This window comes from Arachis hypogaea, chromosome 15, assembly GCF_003086295.3.
Source record: "Arachis hypogaea cultivar Tifrunner chromosome 15, arahy.Tifrunner.gnm2.J5K5, whole genome shotgun sequence".
NCBI lineage: Eukaryota > Viridiplantae > Streptophyta > Magnoliopsida > Fabales > Fabaceae > Arachis > Arachis hypogaea.
In genome coordinates, this window is record NC_092050.1 from 100,101,532 (window position 1) to 100,126,850 (window position 25,319).

The 25,319-nt window shown below is 40.3% G+C and overlaps 1 non-coding gene across 1 annotated transcript; it reads left to right on the forward strand.

Annotated features, from left to right (window-relative positions):
* The first annotated feature begins 1,489 nt into the window (after positions 1-1,489).
* LOC112753443 (small nucleolar RNA R71) lies at positions 1,490-1,597 on the forward strand. Its single transcript, XR_003177831.1, has one exon. It is a non-coding gene; the product is annotated as a small nucleolar RNA R71 (small nucleolar RNA).
* The last annotated feature ends 23,722 nt before the right edge of the window (positions 1,598-25,319 follow it).

Sequence of the window (25,319 nt, forward strand, 5' to 3'; positions counted from 1 at the left end):
GAGTTTTGAATACAAGGGAGTTCTTATTCCATTGAAGGACTATTTCACCTCTGTCAACATCAATCACAGCTCTTGCTGTGGCCAGGAAAGGTCTTCCTAGGATGATGGATTCATCCTCTTCCTTTCCAGTATCCAGGACTATGAAATCAGTAGGTATGTAAAGGCCCTCAACCTTTACTAATACATCTTCTACTTGTCCATAAGCCTGTCTTCTTGAGCTGTCTGCCATCTCTAATGAGATTTTAGCAGCTTGCACCCCATAGATTCCCAGTTTCTCTATTACAGAGAGGGGCATGAGGTTTATTCCTGAACCAAGGTCACACAGAGCCTTAAAGATCATGGTGCCTATGGTACAGGGTATTATGAACTTTCCAGGATCCTGTCTCTTCTGAGGCAATGTCAGTTGATCCAGATCATTTAGTTCATTGACGAACAAGGGAGGTTCAACTTCCCAAGTATCAATGCCAAACAATTTGGCATTCAGCTTCATGATTGCACCAAGAAACTTGGCAGTTTGCTCTTCAGTGACATCCTCATTCTCTTCAGAAGAGGAATACTCATCAGAGCTCATGAAGGGCATAAGGAGGGTCAATGGAATCTCTATGGTCTCTAGATGGGCCCCAGAGTCCTTTGGTTCCTCAGAGGGAAGCTCCTTATTGACCACTGGACGTCCCAGGAGGTCTTCCTCCTTGGGATTCACGTCCTCTCCTCTCCTCACAGGTTCGGCCATGGCGCTTATGTCAATGGCCTTGCACTCTCCTTTTGGATTCTCTTCTGTATTGCTTGGGAGAGTACTAGGAGGGATTTCAGTGATCCTTTTACTCAGCTGGCCCACTTGTGCTTCCAGATTTCTAATGGAAGACCTTGTTTCATTCATGAAACTTACAGTGGCCTTAGATAGATTAGAGACTAGATTTGCTAAATTAGAAGCATTTTGTTCAGAGTTCTCTGTCTGTTGCTGAGTTGATGATGGAAAAGGCTTGCTATTGCTAAACTTGTTTCTTCCACCATTATTAAAGCCTTGTTGAGGCTTTTGATCCTTCCATGAGAAATTTGGATGATTTCTCCATGTTGAGTTATAGGTGTTTCCATAAGGTTCACCTAAGAAATTTACCTCTGCTATTGCAGGGTTCTCAGGATCATAAGCTTCTTCTTCAGAAGAAGCCTCTTGAGTACTGTTGGATGCAGCTTGCATTCCATGCAGACTCTGAGAGATCATATTGACTTGCTGAGTCAATATTTTATTCTGAGCCAATATGGCATTCAGAGTATCAACCTCAAGAACTCCCTTCTTCATAGGCGTCCCATTGCTCACAGGATTCCTTTCAGAAGTGTACATGAACTGGTTATTAGCAACCATGTCAATGAGTTCTTGAGCTTCTGCAGGCGTTTTCTTTAGGTGAATGGATCCACCTGCAGAAGTGTCCAGTGACATCTTTGATAGCTCAGATAACCCATCATAGAATATATCCAGGATGGTCCATTCTGAAAGCATGTCAGAAGGACACTTTTTGGTCAACTGTTTGTATCTTTCCCAAGCTTCATAGAGAGATTCACCTTCTTTCTGTCTGAAGGTTTGAACATCAGCTCTAAGCTTGCTCATCTTTTGAGGAGGAAAGTACTTGGCTAAGAAAGCCGTGACCAGCTTATCCCAAGAGTTCAGGCTGTCTTTGGGTTGAGAATCCAACCATAATCTAGCTCTGTCTCTTACAGCAAAAGGGAAAAGCATGAGCCTGTAGACTTCAGGATCTACTCCATTAGTCTTAACAGTATCACATATCTGCAAGAATTCAGTTAAGAACTGAAAAGGATCTTCAGCTGGAAGTCCATGAAACTTGCAGTTCTACTGCATTAGAGAAACTAATTGAGGTTTCAGCTCAAAGTTGTTTGCTCCAATGGCAGGAATGGAGATGCTTCTTCCATGTAAATTGGAATTAGGTGCAGTAAAGTCACCAAGCATCTTCCTTACATTATTATTATTTTCGGCTGCCATCTCCTCTGCCTGTTCGAAAATTTCTGAAAGGTTATCTTTGGATTTTTGTATTTTAGCTTCTCTTAATTTTCTCTTCAGAGTCCTTTCAGGTTCTGGATCTGCTTCCACAAGAATGTTCTTATCCTTGCTCCTGCTCATATGACAAAGAAGAAGGCACAGAAAAATAATAATAATAATAGAGATCCTTTATACCACAGTATAGGGATCCCTTTGTGAGTGGAAGAAAAGAGGGGGAGACAAAGAATGTGATGTAAAGGAAGAAACACAACTGTACGGATGGAAGAGATGTGAGATGAGATGTTAGGATATGAATGAATAAATAGAATGAGATGGGGGAGGGATAATTTTCGAAAATTATTTTGAAAAAGAGTTAGTGATTTTTGAAAAATGGTTTTTGAAAAAATGTTAGTAATTTTCGAAAATTAAGTTTTAAAAATTAAAAATAAAAATAATTAGTTAATAAAAAAGAAATTTTTGAAAAAGAGGGAAGATATTTTCGAAAATTAGAGAGAGAGAGTTAGTTAGGTAGTTTTGAAAAAGTTAAGAAACAAACAAAAAGTTAGTTAGTTAGTTGAAACAAATTTTGAAAAGATAGGAAGTTAGGAGGTTAGGAAAGATATTTTGAAAAGATATTTTTGAAAAAGATAAGATGAGAAGATATTTTTGAAAAGATATGATAGAAATTAGTTTTTGAAAAAGATTTGATTTTTAAAATCACAATTAATGACTTGATTCATAAGAAATCATAAGATATGATTCTAGAACTTAAAGTTTGAATCTTTCTTAACAAGCAAGTAGAAAACTTCAAATTTTTGAATCAAAACATTAATTGATTATGTTATTTTCGAAAATTTGGTATAAAAATAAGAAAAATATTTTTGAAAAATATTTTTGGAATTTTCGAAAATAACTAAGAATTTTGAAAAAGATTTGATTTTTGAAAAAGATTTTGAAAAAGATAAGATTTTCAAATTGAAAATTTGATTTGACTCATGAGAAACAATTTGATTTTAAAATTTTTTGAAAAAGTCAATCCAAATTTTCGAATTTGATGAGAGAAAAAGGGAAAGATATTTTTTTTGATTTTTGAAATTTTTATGAAAAACATGAAAAATATGCAATGCATGAAATTTTTAGATCAAAACAATGAATGCATGCAAGAATGCTATGAATGTCAAGATGAACACCAAGAACACTTTGAATGTCATGGTGAACATCAAGAACATATTTTTGAAAAATTTTTAATGCAAAGAAAACATGCAAGACACCAAACTTAGAATTCTTTAATGCTTACGCACTAAGAATTCAAGAATGCATATGATAAACATGAAAAGACACAAAACAAAAAATCATCAAGATCAAACAAGAAGACTTACCAAGAACAACTTGAAGATCATGAAGAACACCATGAATGCATAAAATTTTCGAAAAAATGTAAGATGCATATGCAATTGACACCAAACTTATAACATGACTCAAGACTCAAACAAGAAACAGAAAATATTTTTGGTTTTTATGATTTTCTAATTTTTTTGGATTTTTTTCGAAAATTTATTGAAAAGGGAAAATAAGGATTCCAAAATTTTTAATATGAATTCCAGGAATCTTGCATTCTTAGTCTAAAGCTTCAGTCCAGGAATTAGACATGGCTCACTAGCCAGCCAAGCTTTCAAAGAAAGCTCCAGTCCAAAACACTAGACATGGCCAATGGCCAGCCAAGCTTCAACAGGTGATCATGGATCAGCAGCAGGTGGATGAGCAACAACTAAGTTGCTCTTGATAACAAATTGCAAGCCTCAGTCCAAATGAATTTAGACATGGCTTTACAGCCAGCCAGGCTTCACATGCTTCATGAAACACTAGAATTCATTCTTAAAAATCTTGAATAAAATTTTTGAAAACATTTTTATAATTTTTTTTTTCGAGAACAGATGAGAGATTTTTGAAAATATTTTTGGAAGATATTTTTTTTTTGAAAACAAAACGAAAAGAAAATTACCTAATCTGAGCAACAAGATGAGCCGTCAGTTGTCCAAACTCAAACAATCCCCGGCAACGGCGCCAAAAACTTGGTGCTGTTGCCGGATCAAACTTGGCACTGATGTTACTGGACCAAAAGCTTGCCGAAAACTCAAACAATCCCCGGCAACGGCGCTAAAAACTTGGTGCACGAAATTGTGATCTCCAGGCTCAAACAAATCCTGGTAATGGCTTCAAAGCTTGGTGCTCTGATCTTAATTCATAATCGTCACAACTTCGATACAACTAACCAGCAAGTGCACTGGGTCGTCCAAGTAATACCTTACGTGAGTAAGGGTCGAATCCCACGGAGATTGTTGGTATGAAGCAAGCTATGGTCACCTTGTAAATCTCAGTCAGGCAGATATAAAGTGATAATGGTGTTTTCGAATTTAATATAATAAAATAGGGATAGAAATACTTATGTAAATCATTGGTAAGAATTTCAGATAAGCGAATGGAGATGCTTTTCGTTCCTCTGAACCTCTGCTTTCCTGCTATCTTCATCCAATCAGTCTTACTCCTTTCCATGGCTGGCTTTATGCAAGGGCATCACCGTTGTCAGTGGCTACATCCCCTCCTCTCAGTGAATAATATGCTCACGCACCCTGTCACGGCACGGCTATTCATCTGTCGGTTCCCGATCATGCTGGAATAGGATTCACCCTCCTTTTGCGTCTGTCACTAACGCCCAGCACTCGCGAGTTTGAAGCTCGTCACAGTCATTCAATCATTGAATCCTACTCAGAATACCACAGACAAGGTTTAGACCTTCCGGATTCTCTTGAATGCCGCCATCATTCTAGCTTACGCCACGAAGATTCTGGTTAGGAGATCTAAGAGATACTCATTCTAGCTTATTTCATGTAGAACAGAAGTGTTTGTCAGGCACGCGTTCATAAGGGAGAAGGATGATGAGCGTCACACATAATCATCACCTTCATCACGTTCTTGGGTGCGAATGGATATCTTAGAAGAGAAATAAGAAGAATTGAATAAAAAACAGTAGTACTTTGCATTAATCTTTGAGGGACAGCAGAGCTCCACACCTTAATCTATGGAGTGTAGAAACTCTACCGTATGAAAATACATAAGTGAAGGTCCAGGCATGGCCGAGATGGCCAGCCCCCTAAACGAGATCAATAGTCTCCTAAGATGAACAATGGATTAAAAATGAGACCAAAGATGCCTAATACAATAGTAAGAGGTCCTATTTATAATAAACTAGCTACTAGGGTTTACATGAGTAAGTATTTGATGTATAAATCCACTTCCGGGGCCCACTTGGTGTGTGTTTGGGCTGAGCTTAAGTGTTCCACGTGCAGAGGCCATTTGTGGAGTTGAACGCTAGTTTCTGTGCCAGTTTGGGCGTTCAACTCTGGTTTTGGATCCTTTTCTGGCGCTGGACGCCAGATTTGGGCAGAAGGCTGGCGTTGAACGCCAGTTTACGTCGTCTATTCTTAGGCAAAGTATGGACTATTATATATTTCTGGAAAGCCCTGGATGTCTACTTTCCAACGCAATTGGAAGCGCGCCATTTCGAGTTCTGTAGCTCCAGAAAATCCACTTTGAGTGCAGGGAGGTCAGAATCCAACAACATCAGCAGTCCTTTTTTAACCTCTGAATCTGATTTTTGCTCAAGTCCCTCAATTTCAGCCAGAAAATATCTGAAATCACAGAAAAATATACAAACTCATAGTAAAGTCCAGAAATGTGAATTTAACATAAAAACTAATGAAAACATCCCTAAAAGTAACTAGATCCTACTAAAAACATACTAAAAACAATGCCAAAAAGCGTATAAATTATCCGCTCATCAACCTTGCAGGACAATTCTTACCACTGGCCATCTTCCTCTTACTCTTAATGCCACAAAGTGTTCTAAGTTGACCATCCGTCTCCAGTAGCCCATATTCAAGTGGAATTAGAAAGCTAAGGGATATGAATTTTACCCACTTGAATGTTGTGAAGGATGATGGCAACTTAGAGGGAGGTATTTTTAATGAAATTGCAAGCTCCACTCCCTTGTGCTCTTCTCTGATAATTACCACCTCTATGCAAGCTTCTTCAATTTCAACCTCTTCCTCTTGGTAGCTTTCTTCCAATTCAATCTCCTCTTCTTTGCTTTCCAAGGGTATGGGAGTTTGTGCTTCTTCTTCTTGAATCTCCATCTCTTGATCAACCTCTTCCAAGTCTTCAACTGTGATATGCCTTGGAGGTTGTACACCCTCCTCAGCATCAATTTTAATCGCCTTAGAAGGAGGTTCTATAACCTGACTTTCCCATGGAGGTTCAGCATCTCCTAAGTCTGCAACCACTTCTTCTTCTTCGATAATTACAGCTTCTTCCACTTGTTCCAGTACAAAGTCATGCTCCGTACTGTCCATTGGAGTTTCTAATATCTCCTTCATGCTACGTTCTTCATTAGATTGCCCACATGAAGCCATGGGAGCACTTTGAGTGTCCGAGCGTCGGGAACCTAATTGACTTATCGCTTGATTTAGTTGATATAGAGTTGCATGAAATCGATCCGCTGCTTCCTTGAGATGATCCCTTAATTCTTCCTTCACTAATTCTTCAACCACTCCTTCGACTTCAAGGGTTTTTACTACCTTCACCCTTAGGGCCTCCTCTAGCTCCTTATGAAGTATGAATTCATGAAGATGATCCCTTCTCTCTTGTCCCATGTCAATAGCATCATTAGGATCATGTTGCTCCTGGATTGATGGATATGGGTGCTCTTCCATGGATGGTGGTGATGGGATGGAGAGATCATTCTGTGGTTGAAAAGGAAGTGCACTAGAGCTTGAGGGTTGATTGTTGAAGGTATTTGGTGGTCTGATTTGGGCGACGAGAGCTTGTATAGTAGAGTTTAGATCAGTAAGTGCTTTCTCCATGGAGGTTTGGGGTGGATAGGAGGGTTCATATGGCTCATAAGGTGGTTGGTATGGTGGATACGGGTTAGGGTCATATGGAGGTGAATGGTTGTAGGTGGCTTGTGAGTATGGTGGTTCAAAGCTGTGTTGAGGAGAGGGTTTATAGGCATATGGTGGTGGTTGTTGATAGTCCATTGGAGGTGGTTGTTGCCATGAGGGTTGATCAAATCCTTGTGGCTCCTCCCATCTTTGATTGTTCCAACCTTGATGCCTGTTCTCATTGTAATTTCTTCTTCCTGCAACATAATTGTAACCAGACTCATAGCCAAAAGGATGAGAGTTCATAGTAGCAAATAAAAATTAAAAACAAAAATAAAAACAAATTTAAATTAAAAGGTTATTTAAATTTTGAATTTGAAAATTAAATTTTGAAATTTTGAATTTTAAATTTTTGAATTTTGAAATTTGATTTTTGAAATAAGATAAGATAAAATAAAAATTTTAAAATAAAAAACCAATAACCTCTTAACTTAAGAAAAAGCAAAAATAAAAACAAAAATAAAAACAAATAAACAAGCAAAAAGCAAATATTTACAATAACCAATAATAAGGCACACGTTTGCAATTCCCCGGCAACGGCGCCATTTTGATGAGAGGAACTTTTGCGTGGTCTAGAAATTTGCGGATAAATCCTCGTTGCAAATATAGTTTCTAAACCTTCAAAAGTCCTTTCATACAAACGTTTTGGTTGTCACAAGTAACAAACCCCTTTGAAATTGATAACCGAGTATTCAAACCTCGTGTCGTCTTCTCAAAGAATTGCAGGGAGGTATGTTCTTATTATTGGTTATGAGTTTGTAAATTGGGGTTTTGGAAGTAAGGAGGGAATATGTTATATGACAAGTAAAATAAAATAATAATAATAAAATCTCTTGGCAAGGTATAAGAATTAGAATTCCTATCCTAGTTATCCTTATCAAGTGTGAAGAGAATTGGGTTTTAATCCCACTTGGTCAGCCTTTATTAAACAAAGGAAGGTTAAGTGGACTGATTAGCTTGATTCTCAAGTCCTAGTCAACTCCTGTGGAGAGACTAGTGTTAGAGCAATCCTAGCTAAAGCAGAATCTACCAATTTCAATCACTTGCTGAGTTTGATAACTCAAGTACTACCAATCACTTGACCAAAGCCAAAAGGGAGAAAAATATCTAAATTAAATTAAAAGCATCAATATAAATAAAGCAAAGCAATCTTAAATCTGAAAATACCTCGAATTGCATTAACAAAAGAAATTAAATATGGAATAGATGTTCATAAATTAAATTGAGAAAATAAATAAAAAGAACATTGAACCTGGGATCGAGAGTCACTCCTAAAACTAAGAGAAATCCTAATCCTAATCCTAAGAGAGAGGAGAGAACCTCTCTCTCTAAAAACTACATCTACTCCTAAAATTGTGAATGTGAAAGCTTGATTATGAATGGATGCATTCCCCCACTTTATAGCCTCTAATCTGTGTTTTCTGGGCCGCAAACTGGGTCGGAAACAGCCCAGAATTCGCTGGTTGCGAATTCAAACACGCTGATTTTCGTCACTGCGATGCGTCCGCATGGAGCACGCAGTCGCATCGCCTAGCTTCAGGGCAACTATGGCATAGTATATATCAAATTGAAGCCCCGGACGTTAGCTTTTCAACGCAACTGGAACCGCATCGTTTGGACCTCTGTAGCTCAAGTTATAGCCGTTTGAATACGAAGAGATCAGGCTGGATAGCTTAGCAATTTCTCCAACTTCTTGTATTCCTTCCACTTTTGCATGCTTCCTTTTCATCCTCTAAGCCATTCCTGTCCTGTAATCTCTGAAATTACTTAACACACATATCAGGGAATCTAATGGTAATAAAAGAGGAATTAAACATAGGGAACTTAAGGCCAAAGAAGCATGTTTTCAATCAAAGTACGTAATTAGGAAGGCAAATGTAAAACCATGCAAATAGTATGAATAAGTGGGTAAAGATTGATAAAATCCACTCAATTGAGCACAAGATAAACCATAAAATAGTGGTTTATCACGTATCTCTCCCTCTGACAAAAGAGAGACAGTTGTGCAATACCTAGTGTTCCAACCCTCTCTCTCAGTACAAAGTTATACAAATCCCCCAGACACCAATTCTAAGTTCAGTGTTGGGTGGCCATCATCAAGCACTGAGAATAATGGTACTAAGAAGAAGGTACCTAAGGGCTGGAAGGATAAGAAGATCCCTACTAAAGGACTCTCACCTGACATGAGAGTTGTCTTCACCGAGAATCCAGTCATCCCACATATTGTGAATAGGATCCTGTCTCTAGAACATGTGGAACTTATCCATGAGAGCATAGGCAAGAAGTTCACTGTAAGGGATGAAATTCTGAGCTCCTATCCATCTCCGAAAGGAGCTAACCGTCAAGTTAGTAACGTTAAAGAAGCGCTTATTGGGAGGCAACCCAACCATAATTAAAGTCATTTCTATTTTTTTTATTAAGTTTATTTCAGTTATCTTAGTTTAATTTTCATATTTTTTAAGTTTGTGATCATGTCCAGTAGTTAAAATTGAAACAGAAATAGTCAGAGCTGGAAACAGAACACCCTGGAACAAGCACCTTGCTAGAGTTGAACATCAGACAAGAGGGCCAGAATGGGTGTTCAACTCCCATGAGGAGCAGCATTCCTGGCATTGAACGCCAGCCAGGGAGCATGAAGCTGGCATTGAACGCCAGCCAGGGGCAGAGACTAGGCGTTCAATGCCCCAACAGAGGCACAGACTTGGCGTTCAACGCCAGGAAGGAGGCTCTCAATGGGTGTTCAACGCCCTAAAAGGAGCACAGAGCTGGCGTTGAACGCCAGCCAGGAGCAGGAGCTGGGCATTCAACACCCACAAGGGGGTAGGGAATTCGAATTCCCTATTCCCTCAAGACCAGTGGGTCCCACAGAAACCCCACCTACCCCACCTTCTTCTCTCTCTTACTTTCCCTCTTCCCCATACACCCTACCCCCATCCCAACCCTATAATTAACCCTCATACTACCTCTCCAACACAGACTTCATACACTAAAGCCCCACTTGGCCGAATCCTCCTCTCCCACTTTTTTTACCACTTCTCTTCTTCTTCTACTCTTTTCTTCACTTTTGTTCTTATTTTACTCGAGGATGAGCAAAGCTTTTAAGTTTGGTGTTGGAAAAGCTTTGATTTTTGCTTTTCATTCACACTTATAGTACCCAAAGTCGGAGAATCCCTTAGAAAGAGGAAAGGAAAAACAATTGCTTCCACCTCCGAACCTTGGGAGATGGAAAGATTCATCACCAAAGCTCATCAGGACCACTTCTATGAAGTAGTGGCAAAGAAAAGGGTGATTCCTGAAGTCTCCTTTAGGCATAAAAAGAATGAATACCCGAAGATCCGACGAGAAATCCGGAGGAAAGGTTGGGAAGTCCTAACAAATCCTATTCCAGAAGTTGGAATCTTGATGGTATAAGAGTTCTATGCACCAATGCATGGGTCACTAAAAATCATGATACAAGCATGAACTCACATCCCAAAAATTGGCATACCATGCTCCGAGGGCGTCTCTTAGATTTCAGCCCGGAAAGTATACGGTTGGCGCTCTATTTGCCAATAATGCAAGGAGACCCACATCCTTACACTAGGAGAGTCAATTTGGATCAGAGGCTGGACCAAGTCCTTTCAGAAATTTGTGTGGAAGGAGCCCGGTGGAAGAAGGATGCTCAAGGCAAGCCTATCCAATTGAGAAGGCTTGACCTCAAGCCTGTAGCTAGAGGATGGTTGGAATTTATCCAACGCTTTATCATCCCTACTAGTAATTGGTCAAAAGTGACCATTGACAGAGCCATCATGATTCATTGCATCATGATTGGGAGTGAGGTGCAGGTACATGAGGTAATACCTCAAGAGTTATACAAGAAAGCTGAAAAGCCTTCCACCTTAGCAAGGTTGACATTCCCTCACCTTATCTGTCATCTATGTAATTCAGCTGGAATTGTCATAGAAGGAGACATTCCTGTTGAGAAGGACAAGCCCATCATTAAAAGAAGGATGGAGTGAACTAGAGAGCCAGCACATAGACCATAGTAAGAGCATGTAGAGTTGCATCAACAAGAAATCCCTGAGATGCCTCAAGGGATGCATTTTCCTCCCCAAGATTATTGGGACCAACTGCACACTTCTCTAGGAGAATTAAGCTCCAGCATGGATCAACTAAGAATGGGACATCAAGAACATTCCACCATCCTCCATGACATAAGAGAAGATCAAAGGGCCATGAGGGAATATCAAATAGTTGTGAGGGTAGAACAATAGAGGCAGGGGCGTGACATAGAAGAAATCAAGCACTCCATTGGATCCTCGAGAAGGAGTAGTAGCCGCCATCACTAAAGTGGATTTGTTCCCTTAATCCCATGTTGTCTATGTTATTTTTCTGTTTTTCATGTATTTTATCTTATTGTCTATTTCTAGTGCATGATCCTCTTTATTTACGTCTTAAATCTATGAAATATTCCATGCATCTCTCACCTTGCTTAAAAGAAAAATTTTAATTGAAAAAGAAAAGTAAGATGCATGAATTTCTAGTTAATAGTTCAATTATTTGATGTGGTGGCATTTCTTTTGTTTTCTGAATGTGTGAATAGACAATGCATATTTGATATTAGAGTAAAGAATGTTGGCTCTTGAAAGAATGATGATAAAATTAAAGTATTATTGGTAATCTGAAAGATCCAAAACATTGATTCTTGAAGCAAGAAAAAGTAGCAAAAGGCAATAAAAGAAAAAAAATATGTGTATATGCGAAAAAAAAGCAAACAGAAAAAGAAAGAAACAGAAAAAGCCAATAGCTCTTTAAACCAAAAGGCAAGAGTAAGGATCCAAGACTTTGAGCATCACTGGTTAGGAGGGTCTGAAAGAAACACAATCTGGGCCTAAACAATTCAAATGAGCTGTTTCCCTAACTATATGCTCGTGGTGTGAAGGTGTCAAGTGAAAAATTTGAGACTGAGCAGTTAAAGTCGTGATCCAAAAAAGAGTGTGGTTAAGAACTCTGGACACCACTGGCTGGGGATTCTAGCAAAGCTGAATCACAATCCAAAAGGGTTCACCCAGTTAAGTGTCTGTGGCGTTTGGTGATAATACCGAAAAACAAAGTGCCTAGAATCACGGCCAAGACTCTAAAGAAGCTGTGTTCAAGAATAAAAAAGAACTAAACTAGGAGAGTCAATAATATCATCTGGATTCTAAGTTCCTAATGACTTGCATCATCTACCCTTCTTTCTTGCATAAAGAAGACCATAAAAGAGCATAAACCTCATTTGATCAGTACAATTCATGCATTATTTGATGAATATTATGGTACACGACTTTGAGATGAGTTGTGCTAAATTTCAGGTGAGAAAAGCATCAAAAATGGGGTAGAAGACAAACAAGAAGTTGGGCGTGTGAAACTGGCGTGACACTTGAAGCAAACGCCACAAAAACGCACTGGCGTGGCACGCCAGGAGCTGGGCGTGGCACGCTGGTATAAGGTTCCAGAGAGGATAAAGGAGGCCAATTACATGGGGCGTGCCACTTGGTATCGAAGGCGTGGCACGCCATTCACCATTCTTCACTTAGGCGTGCCACTTGAGTAGCCAGGCGTGGCACGCCAGTGTCATTTAGAAGAGGAGCATTGGGGCGTGCCACTTGAGTTTGTGGCGTGGCACGCCAAACAGAGTAACCACTCACTCACAAGAGGGGTGTGGCACGCCAGACCCTGGGCGTGCCACGCTAGTTCAACTTTCCAGAGAAGCCTAGCCAAGCATAAAGCAAGGGCGTGGCACGCCAGTACAAGTTTCCAGAGGCAAAGAGAAGTGAGAAAGGCAAGGGGCGTGCCACTTGAGCTCAAAGGCGTGGCACGCCAAGGTTGAAAGAGGGACGAGCGTGCCACTTGAAGGATTGGGCGTGGCACGCCAAGCTGGAAATGAAGAGCACGTGACACGCCAGCCACACGCCAGCCACACGCCAGCTGAGAAGTCATGCTTATTAAGTGTTTTCTTTTCCCTCCAAAATGTAATTTTCCTTTTTCACTTTTGTAATTCTTTTATTTTACTAGGAGTAGTATAAATACCCCCAAGGAGTACTGAAGAAGGGGTTGAGCAGTCAGTTTTAAATCCACTTTTACACTTCACTTTATAGTACCTTTTGAGCCATGAGTAGCTAACTTCCCTCTCATTGAGAGAGGGATCTCTGTTGTACTTGATGGATGAATGATAGTGAAATCCTTCTTCTCTTCGTCTTCTCTTTGATTTGCTAGAAGGAATTTTGTTCTTAATGCTTAGTGTTCAATTATCTTGGGAAAGAGATTGAATGCAATTGGGTTTCATGGGAACCTTGGGAAAGGAAACATGAAACCATGCTTGAAATCCCTTCTCACACTGGAGTAGAATATGGGTTTTGGTGTTTGGATATGTGACATATAATCCTCCCTCTACTTGGACCTATGATGGTGCGTGGTATAATCAGGGACCAAGCATATCTCTCTTCATGAGCAATTAGACCAAGGAATTGGCTATTGATCAAGATCTGAGAGATTGAGTCACCAAGGGATTGGGGCTCAATCAATCATGATTGCCAAGAGGTCAATGAGTTGCATGATTGAAGAGGATATAAGCTAGACTTGATCCAAAGAGACAACATCTCCCAATCTCAATGAATTTTCCCATTCTTATCTATCCATTTCTTTATAGCTTAATTTTACATTCAGCAATTCCCCATTCCTATTTACATTCAAGTCATTTATGATTCTGCATTTTACTTTCTGCCATTTATATTTCTGCACTTTATTGCTTTTCTTTTTATTCTAGTCATTTACATTTATGTCATTTACAATTCTGCACTCTACAATCCTATTGATCTGCTTGACTAATTCATCAATCGATTAAAACTGCTCGAATTTGCCAATCTCTGTGGATACGATCCCACTCCACTGTGAGTTATTACTTGACGATAATTTTGGTGCGCTTGCCAAAAGGACTAATTCACCAATTTTGAATGGGGTGTGAATTCCAGTCATCAGTTCCTAAAGATGCCAATCATTCTAAGCTTCAATAGAAAGTGAAATACCAAAATTATTCAGAAGCAAACAGCTACTAAGCCTTGCTCATCTAATTTAAACTGAGCTTCATTGAAACTCTGAGATTTATTGTATCCTTCTCTTCTTTTTAATCCTACTTTGTCCTTGTTTCTAGGGGACAAGCAACAATTTAAGTTTGGTGTTCTGATGAGTGGATATTTTATACGTGTTTTGGCATCATTTTTATATAGTTGTCATTATGTTTTGTTTAAGTTTTATTATATTTTCATAGGTTTTAGTGAGATTAATCCATCATAATTATCATAGTTGTGGTTATGGCAAGGAAGGGATTCCATAACTCATCCCAAGTCAAGGTTTCATTTATGTTTTGAACCAATTTTCCATCATTTTATAGCATTACTTGTCCATATTACATACATAGTTCCTTTATTCCTTCATTAGTTTATTAATTGCAATTTTGTCTTGTTCTTTCATCTCTTTATTTGTTTCCTTCAATCATTGAAACCCCTTGCTTCTTACAACCAAAATTGTATGCACTTATCAGCATTAGTTCCTAGGGAGAACGACCCGAGGTTTAATTGCTCTCGGTTATTTTAATTTGAATTTGACATTTGACTAAGAGAATTCATTGCTGGTTTGGACTATACTACTAACGAATTGATTCTTGATTCTAAATCGACAATAAATTCTTTCACATCAACGAGCCTCTGTCAGGACTTTTGGACGTGACATTTGCATTAGGTGGCACTCCTCCCTCCACAGCTGTAGCTGCACCCCCCGATCGTGTACGTCCCTCCAGGCCACCCAGAGATGAGGATGAGGTACCTCTCACTCAGAGAGCACAGAGGATTAGGCACCCATGCTGCTGCTTCGCTGGGTCACATCTTTTCTGACTTTTCGGATGACTATTTAGTTATATGTTATCATGTTATTTATCTGTCTACTTTGTGTTGCTGTATTAACCATTATGTTATCCCACTATGTTATCATGTTATTTGGTTACCATGCTATGTTACTATGTTATTATGCCTATCGTACTATGTCATTATGTATTACTTGACTGAGTTTCGAAAGTGACGGCAACAACGTTATGAAAAAGAAAACACTATATTAATAATGCCAATCCATTTTACAATACAACAACTACGGCAAATACAAACATCTTGATAACAAAAATTTGACTTCCACAAAACACTAAGCTCCATAAAGAAAACACAATAAACTACAACCAAACAAGCAACATAATAACGAAAACATTAAACTCCATTAGCTCCTCCAGAACTCACAGTACCTCCTCCCTGTGGGCAACTCAATCTAGTATGACCAGGCTGTCCACATAGGCCACACCACTTTGGTTGACTTGGATTGACCTCGTCCATACTAGTCCAAATTCTAGTGCTCCTCGGATGACCTTTAGATGCACGTCTCTTACTGGGATCAAGAATAACTGTTGAACCATCATATGGTGGCTAGAAGCCTTCAGCAATCAGAGGATTAAATCTCATCTTGTAGATATTAAACACCGTACTGAGGTGATATACCTCGTGGACATATGTTTCCTAATTCAGGCGGGAATATGCACCGCAATCAGTTGCATGGCAACATGGATAATGGAGGGGATGAAAGTATCCGCAATCGCAAGTTTGATCTCTCAATAATACTCTGTAAATATCGAGTGTGAAATTACCTATTGGAGTAGTCTCGGCCATGTTAAACTCTAAATTATCCCCATCATATAGTGTCATCATGAAAACATCTCGATGCCTTTAGGTTTGCCTCCATTGCTTTCACAAGCAACTGACTAAATTCCTAGCCTGTCTCCAATTGTGCCTCAGCCTCTCTTCCCTTGAAAAAACAAATAACTCTGCCAACCTCCCATAAGTGGACTTCACCAAGGAACAAATTGGAAGGTTTCTGATGCCTTTAAGCACCGAATTAACGCACTCAGAAATGTTTGTAGTCATATGGCCGAATCTGCAACCCTCATCCCGGTACTAGGTCCATTTGTCATACTCCATCCTGTTGGCCTAGTCACACGTAGCCAAGTCTTCAGTCTGGAGGATGTCAAACCAATAATCAAACTCGACCTCAGTCTTCGCATAAGTAGCATTGACTAGAATCCTCCTTGCATCCTTTCCCTTGAAGCTCATTGCGAAATTCGCTGTAACATGCCTAATACAGAATGCCCGATAAGCAACAGGAGCAACCCATCCATCATCAGGTGCCTCCAAGGTGGCCTTGATCCAATTGTGCCTATCGAATATCACGAGAATGTCTGGCTGAGGAGTCTCGTGTTTACATAAGTGAGATAAGAAAAAAGACCATGACTTCGCATTTTCACCATCCACTAGGGCAAAAGTAATAGGAATGATATTAGAATTTCCATCCTAATCTATTGCAACCAGCAAAGTTTTCCCATATTTGCCATACAAATGGGTTCCGTCAATACTGACCAACGGCTTACAATACTTGAATGCCTCGATGCACGGTGGGAATGCCCAAAAAGTCAGTGAAAAAATGCTGACTCCCCGTCAACCTGGCCTTCAAACCGCACATGAATCATCCTCAACACTGCGATACTATCTGGTATTGTTATCTGCACACCAAGCATCCATCTTGGCAGCTCATTATAGGCCTCCACCCAATCCCTATATATCTGCACAATGGCCTACTGCTTAGCCAACCAGACCCTCCTGTATGTAAATCCGAACCCAAAATGTGCCTCCGTCGTATTCTGCAGAACCATAATGGACACAGCCGTATCAGTTCTGATCATAGGAAGGATGTAAGAAAATATCACATGATAGTCAAGCTTCCTATAATCACAGGAAATCGAGGTGGCCAAACATGTATGCGGTCCGTTATACCATCTGAGCTCCCAGATACCCTTCTGCTGTCGTAGCGTGATCCAAATCAACCATCTGCAACTATTTCCGAACACCTTACACTTGTCGTAGTACTTGTCATGGTCTGAATCCATCACTTTATATTTAACCCTACGGTGGAGGCTATAAGTCTTCACACATAAGACGACTTTCTCTTTTATTCTAAAACTGTTGACCAACCTAAAACTCAGCTAGACCTGCGGTGTCTTGTGAATCTCTCGGGCCAAAACCAAATTGTACATCTGGTAACCCTATGGTCTCATCACATCCAAGACTAGAGTCAAAAAGTGTGGCGGGTACTGCTGTGTTCCTGAGCTCGATGCTCCACCGGGCCCAACAAGAATACTCCTCCTGATATCATCATCGCTATCATCAGCAATCGTGGTGGGCTCTACATCATCGTCATCCCTTAAGACATCTTCCACCACATACGATTCTCCAACCGCCCCAGAAATCAGAATCATAACAGGAGTATTCATGTTAGCACCTTGTTCTGCAATCTCCTTGAGGTGTAAATCAGCTACAAAAGATGGAGATGCCACCATATCTCCCGCAGGTGCAATTACAGGTACAGATGAAGACACAACAACAGGGGTTGAACTGGAAGCTACTACCATAGGTACTGATTGATGATTCCGATTCGATCCTATGAAGATGGAGACTACATCCACAAGCTTCGCCAATAGTTTAGGGATTCTCATCTCTAGAAACTAGCAATGACAGTGAAAAAAACTTGTAAATCCTCGTCACTGCCTATCAAAAATGAGTTGTACTTCACCCCTTCTAGAACAACAAAAATTGAAATTCGATAATATAACTTTTCGATCCGTTTCATTCCATGCAGATTCAATTTTTGTAGTAGGATATTATGAAAATCAACCAGACTCATAGAAGGTCTGATAAAGACGCTCAATAGATCTTTATCAGTAAATTTAATTCCTGGTCGCATTTTTTCTTAATCGTGCCTTTGTAGTGCACAATAACTAGAAAGCTATCTTTCATAGCCCATCTTGAGTGTCACTCTAATGATGATTCAACGTGCTATTGGTATTTATATAGGTTGGACATGATATTTAAATCGAATTAAATCAATTCAATTTAATAAGGTTAGTTGTAAATGGTAAATCAAATTTAGTAGACTCAATTTATCCTATGGTCTTGTTTCTTGCGTAAATCGAATTCATCACTCATTTCATTTACTTTAATGCACTCATCATCCCAGGAAATCGAATCTAATAACGTCGATTTACTACCATCAACCTTAAATCGAATGATGTTAATTCGATTTACTATGCAAACCTTAAATCGAATGTATTCAATTCGATTTACATTAAAATAGGCTACCCACGTAACGCTTCTTACTATAGGGGATTAATGTAAATTTTATTTTCATTTCATTTGTTTAAATTATTTACCCTATTTTTGTTATATAATTATATAAAACACATTATTAGTACATTAAAATTAAACTTTTTTTATTATACAAATTTCTCTTTTATCGGTCACCATATTAGTCCTTCTATAAATATCTTAAAAATTATTAATTTGTCACCTTCTAAAATAAATAGGAATAAATTGTTCAATTTATATTCTAAAAAAGTATTTTGTTTCATAATTTACATAATTAAAAACTTTGAGTGTAAAAGAATAGTAAGTGTTCACACCCTGGGTCGAGCTGTCTGACGCGGGATGTTTGACGACCAGTCGACCGACCTCTTCAAGTCAGGACCATCCGACCTCTTCTCAAAGAGCTCGGCCAAATTGCCACGAGAGGCCCAAACAGGCCCAAAGGAAAGGACACAGCCCAATCTAAAGGCAGCTAAAGCCTAGAAAGATAAGGGCAGTTCTCGTAAGAGATAAGATGACCTCACTTAAAGAAAAAGATAAGATAACTAACTTATCTTATCTAGAAAGGTCAGCCTACACCACTATAAATACACTGGAGCACCCAGGTATAACTCATACTCTGATTCTACTAAAAACCTGCTTAATACCCTTGCTAACTTAAGCATCGGAGTCCCTTGCAGGTACCCCCACCCTCCGGTGACAAAGGATTAGCAGCATAGCAAGCCCAACAAGTCGCACGCGACAGCTTAGGCCGCCGCCCACTAGCCGGACACGTCATCTCCGACCGGTACAGAAGATCTTGTCCGAGATCGACCTACAGTTTCAGGTAACCCTCAGAACATTGGCGCCGTTGCCGGGGAACATGGAAGTCATCCCATCATCATGGTGGACAACCTTGACAATGATCACAACTCTGATCTAGAGAACAGAATGCCACATAAGAATGCAAAGGTCACAATAGACGATACTTCTCAACCCAACAAAGGCAAGAATTCACCGAACACGGGAGCCATGGAGGCATTTTAGGATCGCCTAAAACAACTCGAAAAAGAGGTCGAGTATCAACGGGAAGCCGAAAGAGACCTACGAAGGGATGCTAGGCGACGTCGTGAGTTAGAGGACAAGCTCCTAAAACTCGAAGCCAATCTCAATGCCAAACCTACTCGATCCAGCCATGAAGATAGCTCCCGTAAGGACCAAGACCCATTCACCAAAGAGATCATGAAGACCAAAATCCCAAAGGACTTCAAACCTCCCGACATGACTCTATACGATGGCACAGCAGATCCCAGCCACCATCTCAGTAATTTCAAAAGTTGAATGTACCTCACTGACGCCTCAGATGCAGTCCGCTGTAAAGCCTTCCTGACTACTTTAACAAAGACAACAATTAAATGGTTCGACAACCTGCCCCCTAGGTCCATCTCAAGCTTTGACGATTTAGCCAAAAAGTTTTTAGCCAAATTCTCCATCCAGAAAGACAAAACTAAGCATGCCCCAAGTCTATTAGGAATCAAGCAAGGAGATCGGAAAAGTCTCCGCAGCTACATGGAAAGATTCAACAAAGCATGTCTGGACATACAAAGTCTACCAACTGAAGCCGCCATTATGGGTTTCATCAACGGCTTACGAGATGGACCTTTCAGTCACTCAATATCGAAAAAACATCCCACATCCCTGAATGAAGTACAAGAACGAGCAGAGAAATATATCAACATGGAGGAAAACTCTCGACTAGGAGAGACCTCAAAATTAGGATTCTCTTACTCCTCCCAGGATAAGGACAAAGAGTCCAAGAAAAAAGAGGATCAGCATGGAGAAAAGATCAAGAAATACCACAATTACACCCTTCTTCGGGTGTCTCTTGTAGATGTCTATCGAGAAGTATGCCATAATGAAAAGATACCCCCAGCTCGCCTGCATAAAAGTAAGAAAGGAGGAGAAAATGGGACTGAATACTGTGAATACCATCGAATCTATGGACATTCCACCAACGAATGCTTCGACTTGAAAAATATCATAGAGAAACTGGTAAGAGAAGGAAAACTAGATCGGTATTTAGCCAGCCGAGCAGACGAACCAAGAAAAAGAAGAAGGGACGAAGATGTCGGACGAACTGAACGACCACCTCGTACACCAGAGAGACGTGTCCACATGATACACGGAGGATTTGCGGTAGGAGAAATCTCCAAATCATCTCGCAAAAGAAATCTTAAAGAAGTATATCATGTTGAAGGAGGAGAAGAAGCACCCGACATTCCCACTATCACTTTCACTAAAGAGGATGCAGCTGGCATAATCTCGGGACATGACGATCCTATGGTCATCACCATCATATTGGCCAACGCCAATCTCCACCGCACACTGGTAGACCAGGGAAGCTCGGCCAACATCCTGTTCAAAACCACCTTCGACAAACTCGGCTTGGAAGAAAAAGAACTCAGAGCATATCCGAACAGCCTATTTGGGCTGGGAGACACTCCAATCCAGTCACTTGGATACATCTCACTACACACAACCTTTGCGAAAGGAAACCGGTCATGGACACTCAACATAGATTACATCGTGGTCGACGTGAGTTTAGCCTACAATGCCCTAATAGGTCAAACAACATTAAATCAGCTCCGCGCAGTAGTCTCGACTCCACATCTGTGCATGAAGTTCCCAACCACAGAAGGAATAGCTACGATAAAAGCGGACAAGAAGACGGCGCGGCCGCTGTTACAACGAAAGTCTAAACCTTAGAGACAGAGGAGAAGAATTCCACACCATCGAACTCGGGGGAGTTCAAGGGCGGGAAGAACTTCGTCCACAACCCGAAGGTGAAATAAAAAAAGTCCAGATCGGAGATGCCCCAGACAAAACAACTAATATCGGCATAATCCTAAAAGGAGACGTAAAGGAGTCACTCATACAGTTCTTAAGAGACAATGTCGAGCTCTTTGCATGGAAGGCCACAGATATGCCGGGCATAGACCCCAAGTTAATGTGCCACAAGTTGGCAGTTTTCCCAGGATCTTGGCCAATACAGCAGAGACGTAGAAAGCTCGGACCAGAACGATCCCAAGCTGTGGAAGAACAAGTACAAGCTCTACTGGAGGCAGGATTCATAAGAGAAGTCAAGTACCCACTATGGCTAGCTAACGTCGTCTTGGTGAAAAAATCAAATGGAAAGTGGCGGATGTGCACCGACTACACCGATCTCAACAAAGCTTGCCCAAAAGATCCTTATCCACTCCCAAGTATCGACGCCCTGGTGGATGCCTCCTCCGGATACAAATACCTCTCGTTTATGAACGCCTATTTGGGATACAATCAAATCCCGATGTAACCTCCTGACCAAAAAAAACTTCATTTTTAACCCCGAAAGCAAACTACTGCTACATCGTCATGCCGTTCAGACTCAAAAATGTAGGAGCCACTTATCAAAGATTAATGAATAAGGTCTTCACAGACCACATCGGAAAAGTCATGGAAGTCTATGTAGATGACATGTTAATAAAGACACAAAGTGAAGAGTCGTTACTGTCCGACCTCACCCAAGTATTCGACACTATAAGAAGGCATGGCATGCGACTTAACCCTGCAAAATGTACCTGCGTAGTAGAAGCTGGCAAATTCTTGGGTTTTATGCTCACACAAAGAGGAATCGAGGCAAATCCAGATAAATGCCGGGCTATACTCGACATGAAGAGTCCGAGCTGTGTCAAAGAAGTGCAACAACTCAATGGAAGACTGGCAGCCTTGTCCAGATTTCTAGCCGGATCGGCAATAAGATCTCTCCCCTTCTACGCCACTCTAAGGAAGGAAAAGAAGTTTGAATGGACAACAGAGTGCAAATAGGCCTTCCAGAATTTTAAAAGATTCCTGGGACAACCACCTATTCTAACTTGGCCACGGGAAGGAGAGCCACTTGTATTGTACCTTGCAGTAGGAAATCAAGCAGTAGCCTCAGCACTAGTCCGAGAAGACGAAAGTGGACAACAACCTATATACTTCATCAGCAAAGCATTACAAGGGTCTGAACTGAACTACCAAAAAAGAGAAAAAATTTTTTATGCTCTCATACTAACATCTCGATGACTTTGCCCATATTTCTAAGCCCACATCATCAGAGTTCGGACCAACCAGCCCATAAAAAGCATACTGCATAAAATAGACTTAGCAGGAAGAATCTTACAATGGACAGTTGAATTGTCCAAATTTGACCTTCAATATGAAGCCCGAATAGCCATCAAATCACAGTATCTGGCCGACTTCATTGCAGAGTTTACGGACACACCGGTAATCCCTACAGAATGGAATCTCTACGTAGATGGTTCCTCAAACAAAACCGGAAGTAGCACAGGCGTGATAATAGAAAGGGATCAGGGAACACAAATTAAACTTTCCCTCAAATTCGGGTTCCCTGCTTCAAATAACCAGGCCGAATATGAGGTACTACTAGCTGGTTTGAAGCTGGCTAAGGAGGTTGGAGCTCAAAAGCTTATCATCTCCAGTGACTCTCAAGTAGTCACCTCCAAATAGTAGGGAGTTACCAAGCCAAGGACTCCACCATGAAAAAGTACTTGGATAAAACTAGGGAACAGCTCGGACAACTTGGGGAATATGAGGTCCGCCACATACCCCGGGAACAGAATGCTCGAGCTGATACACTCTCAAAACTAGCCATCACCAAACCAGGGGACAACAATAGAAGCCTCATCCAAGAGATGCTGCAAAACCCGTCAATCTCGGAAGAAGAAAAGGTCCTAGCCATAACAGGTCTGGATCAAGGATGGATGACTCCCATAATTAATTACCTCAAAACAGAAACACTTCCTACAGATAAGAAGGAGGCAAAGAGGTTAAAACGGGAATCACAATACTACACCATCATAAATAATACTCTATACAAGAGAGGGGTTTCAACACCACTGTTAAAATGTGTGCCGACCTCCAACATAAAAGAAGTTTTAGAAGAAGTACACAGTGGCATCTGTGGCAACCATCTTGGAGCACAAGCCCTCACCAAAAAAGTACTTCGGACCGGATTCTATTGGCCAACTTTGCAAAAAGAAGCAATGAAATTTGTAAAGACATGTTCACCATGTCAGAAGCATGCTAATTTTCATATCGCCCCACCAGAGGAGCTCATCAGTGTAACCTCACCCTGGCCATTTGCAAAATGGGGACTCGACCTCCTTGGGTCGTTCCCTCAGGGATCAGGACAGGTCAAGTTCCTCATCATCGGGATAGATTACTTTACAAAATGGATTGAGGCAGAGCCCCTAGCCAATGCCACTGCTCAAAGAAGTTAAAAATTCCTATATAGAAATATTGTCACAAGGTTTGGGGTCCCATACTCCATCACCACAGATAATGGCACTCAATTCACAGATGCATGCTTCAGAAAATTAGTGGCCGACTTGAAAATAAAGCATCAATTTACATCCGTAGAACATCCCCAGGCTAATGGATAGGCAGAAGCCACCAATAAAGTTATATTAGCCGGGCTAAAACGGAGATTACAGGATGCAAAGAGAGCCTGGGCTGAAGAGCTCCCACAAGTCCTATGGGCATATCCGACAACTCCACACTCCACCACAAAGGAATCACCTTTCCGATTAGCTTACGGAACGGAGGCAATGATCCCAGTGGAGGTCGAAGAAGGATCACCCAGAGTAATCCACTACAATAAAGAGGCCAATTCATTACTTCAAAAGGAAGAACTCGACCTACTTTTAGAAATTTGAGAAATAGCTCGGATTAAGGAAGAGGCGTTAAAACGTTGGATGGCCTCAAGATATAACCGAAAAGTAGTACAGCGAGGTTTTTCCTAGAACGATCTCATCTTAATCCGAAATGATGTCGGAATAAGTCGACCCGGAGAAGAAAAGTTAGCAGCAAACTGGAAAGGACCTTACCGAGTCATAGAAGTGCTCGGAAATGGATACTACAAGCTGACCGAACTCGAAGGGCGAGAGCTTCCACGGTCATGGCACGCCTGCAACTTAAGAAGGTACTACAGTTAGGAGGTAACAAAAGATCTTAGGATGAGGTGCACTCTTTTTTCTAAAAAAGGTTTTTTTAACGAGGCACCAAGCCAAGATCCATGAACTACCTAACTTAGAGAAGCAAAATTCCCACATGTATATGTTTGCATTTTCCTTATTTTGAATAAAGTTTTTAGATTTTCTACAAATCCTCTTATCAAGACGCATTAATCTGAAATGCAAAAAAAATTCATCACCCGATTATAAAGCTACAGATCGGCAGAAAGTAAAAATTAAATTCACTGCTCGATCATGATAAAGACCAAGACAGATGAAAACCAAATTCATCAAAGGTCGACCAAATAGGGATCAAACCCAATTTCTATGAAATTGGCAAAGATGAAAAGGCGACAAAAATAGAATAATGCAAGAAGTTATCGAAAGTGATCCATGGAAAGGACCTGACGAGGTCTTAATAAAAATGAGTTGCTAAAAATAACTTAAAGACAGGCTGATGTAAAGAAGTCGGACCAGTCGAACACAATAACCAAAGTTATAAAAAGTAAATCCCTGGAAAGAGGCCTGGCCAGCCCTAAAAAAGAGGATTACTAGAAATAACATAGAAGGGATCGACATGATGAAGTCGGCCCAAACCAAAAAGTTATAAAAAGTAATCCATAAAAGAGACCTGACGAAGGTCCAAGAAAATGGATTACTAGAAATAACTTAGAAGGGACCGACATGATGAAGTCGGCCCAAACCAAAAAGTTATAAAAAGTAATCCATAAAAGAGACTTGACCAAGGTCTAAGAAAATGGATTACTAGAAATAACTTAGAAGGAAACGACATGATGAAGTCGGCCCAAACCAAAAAGTTATAAAAATTAATCCATAAAAAGGACCTAACTAAGGTCCAAGAAAATGAATTACTAGAAATAACTTAGAAGGGACCGACATGATGAAGTCGGCCCAAACCAAAAAAGTTATAAAAAGTAATCCATAAAAGAGACCTGACCAAGGTCCAAGAAAATGGATTACTAGCAATAACTTCAAAACATGATCAAGTTAAAGAAGTCGGGAGGCAGGCGCTATAAGGGACCCAAGTCGG